Source organism: Echinops telfairi, unplaced genomic scaffold (genome assembly GCF_000313985.2).
Source record: "Echinops telfairi isolate 266 unplaced genomic scaffold, ASM31398v2 ScPeMD7_3533;HRSCAF=4204_0, whole genome shotgun sequence".
NCBI lineage: Eukaryota > Metazoa > Chordata > Mammalia > Afrosoricida > Tenrecidae > Echinops > Echinops telfairi.
In genome coordinates this window covers 76,812,594-76,815,695 of record NW_022107431.1, presented here as the reverse complement: position 1 = coordinate 76,815,695, position 3,102 = coordinate 76,812,594, and the positions used below count along the sequence as shown (strand labels likewise).

The 3,102-nt window shown below is 44.3% G+C and overlaps 1 pseudogene; it reads left to right on the top strand.

The window, feature by feature from the left end:
• Nucleotides 1-1,794, top strand: part of LOC115870984 — a 3,007-nt pseudogene extending 1,213 nt beyond the window's left edge.
• Nucleotides 1,795-3,102: the final 1,308 nt, after the last annotated feature.

The following is a 3,102-nucleotide window of genomic DNA, read 5'->3' as shown; positions in this document are numbered from 1 at the left end:
TAGCTAGAGTACACATATATCTCTTCTCCTCTCTAAAAGATTGTAACCGTCTGGAGGGCAGGCAGGGGTTTTCTAGCTCTTTTGTTATTCTTTTCACTCCTAACCTGAGGTCAGACAGATGCTGTTATGTGTGACATTAAACACCAGTAGAACAAAGAAGTATTTTGAAAAAGCAGCCAGTGAAAACCCTGTGGGGCACTGCTGTGCTCTGACACACCTGGGCTTGCTAGGAGTTGGAATTGATTGGCTACGTGATTTAGTCTTGCTCTTAAAAGACTGTTAGGTGGGGGCAGTCAGTGAATTCTTATTAGAAGAAAGACTTAAAGAAGTCCAATTCATAGGGATTGGGATGCCTGCCTTATTAGCACCCCTAGTCACCTTAAAAAGGAGCCCTGGTAGTGTCGTGGTTACACATTGGGCGGCTAATCGCAAGGTCATTAGTTTGAAACCACCAGGCACTCCGCAGGGCAATGATGAGGCTTTCTAACTTCCATAATGAGTGAGAGTCACAAACCCACAGGGGCAGTGCTGCCTAGTCCTCTCGGGTCTCTATGAGTTAGAGTGGACTGGATGGCAGTGATTCCCCCTCTTTAATGCAGAGTGCTCAACCTGGTTGGCTCTTGGTGTGCTTATTGAGGAAACGATGCCGTTGCCCGATGGTTAGCAAACCTGGCCAGAAGTACGCCCTGAGATGGCTTCCAAGAAGAGGCTTAGCTCGTTCTACAGTTCCCCTTAGCACTCCCTGCCCTGGCTTTGCCATGATCAAACGATTGGTCAGAGTCTCTTGAGTTTCTGGTATTCTCTGAGAGTTTATCGTCTTCCATTGTTTTAAGGTGTCTGTGGTGACTATGAATGCTCGTTAGGTCATTCTGGTGCACAGAGCCCCACGATTCTTGTCCATCCTTGCCGTCCATTGCCCTCCTCCTTTTCCCACCTGACAGCTGCCGCTGTGTCCTTTGTAGAAGAACTGCTTGGCAGGTGGAGTGATCGAGGCCATCTCTAGACCATGGTAGCCCCCATTGACTGGGTCAAGCTGCTGCTGCAGGTGCCACACGCCAGCAAGCAAACCACCACAGATAAGCAGTAGAGAGGCATTATCCACTGCGTGGTTTGTATCCCCAAGGACCCTTCTGGCCTGGTAACCTGGGCAATGTCATCTGATAATTCCTCCACCAGGCTCACCACTTTGCCTTTGAAGATAAATACAAGCGGCTCTAACTAAACAAGAGAACCAGTTTGGGCACTACCATGGGGAGTCTGGCATTGGGTGGGACCGCTGGGGCTACTTCTTCGTGCTTTGTGTACCCTCTTGATTTTGTCCATACCTGTCTAGTGGCTGATGGGGGTAAAGCCGGTGACAAATGGGTGTGACTGCCAGGTGAAGTTCTCTGGGTCTGATGGGACTAAGGCCTTCTACTGAGCCCTAACCTATCTGTGCAGGTTTAGTACCCTGTATCATCGACCGAGCTGCCTACTTTGCCCTCGAGAACATTGCAAAGGGAATTCTTCCAGATCTCAAGAAGACCCACATCTTCGTCAGCTGGATGACTGCTCAGTCTGTCATGGCCGTGGGTGGGTTGACTTCTTACTCATTGGACACTGTCACCGAATGAAGATGCAGTCAGGGCACAAAGGAGGTGAGGGCATGCACGCAGGCACCCTGACTGTTGGAGGAAGGGTGCTTGTGATGAAGAAAGAAAAGCCTGTATCAAGGGAGCCTGCTGCAATGTGCACAGAGGTGTGAGTGGTGCCTTTGTGCTGGACTTATAGGATGAAATCAAGAAGTACATGTAACTTATTTCTGAGTGTGTCCCCTGTGTTAGTCTGGGTAGACTAGAGAAACAAATTCATGGACACACATATGTGTATAAGAAAGAGGTTTATATACAAGAGCAGTTGAATATTGAGAAAACATCCCAATCAAGTCTATAAGTCCTATATTAGCCCATATGTCTGATACCAATCTATATAGTCCTCTTCAGACTCACGAAACAATGATGTTGAATGCAGGAAGACCACAGGCCAGTGGGTGCCAAGTCAGTGGCAGTAGATACATCTCAGTGCTGGCATGGGTCTCCATGTGGCTCCTCTAGTTCCCAGAATTCTCAGGAGAAGGCCATGCCCTCACAGAGACCTCACTGATTATATCTTGATTGACAGGCCAGACTCCACCCCTTCACTCTTAATCCTCTCAAGTCCCAAATTGACACCAGATTATGTAACTACCACACCCCCACTTCCACCCCCTGAATAGGCTTTGTTGTGTTAGTTAACTTATCTCAAGCATCCTTGGCAGTAAGTTGGCTATCTAGATCAATGGCAACTATCTATTGGTTGCAAATGGGAAGCAATAATATACATCTGATCGGTTTTCTCTGACAACCATTTCCATGATGATCATGATGATGATGGGACTCAACTATATTTTTTACTTCAGTCACTCCTAGTAAATAAGAAATTTACAGAAATAAAAATACCTGGTGAAAAAAAAAGATGGTTCTGGTGCTGTGGAATGCATATAAGTTGAGTTATTCTTTTCTAATCACTTTTCCAATGAACAATTTTATTGTTGTTTAGATAAGATTATCCAAAAAATTACCTATGAAATGAGTGCTTGGATTAATGAAGATTTTACCCAAGGTTTTGCCCTATACTACTAACATGTTGAAATGGGTCTTTTAAAAAATTCAAGAATGCATTTCTAATGATTTTTATGGAAAAGGCTTGATAGCATTTTTCTAATTATGCTTTTAAGTTTTGTCTTTAATTAATAAACAAAAACAAACCTCTCAAACAGTGCTATAGAGTTTTAAAAGAATCTAATATTCACAATAAATAAATTTTTTCAGGTAAAATTACAGACAGAATTATGAATGTTCTGCCTGATTAATGTCCAATGATAAGATTCTAATTGGAAAAGCCCTTCTGGTAAAATAGCACAAATTATAGTATAATAGGCTAAGAAGCACGAACTCATATCCACAGTCAGGGAAGAGTGTTTAGGAGGGTAGGGGTGTTCGGTGTGATGGTCAGGGCTGGAAATTTGTAGGGAGACCATCAACGTTTGGCAGATTCGTTCCTCTGAGCATTTGCAGACAACTT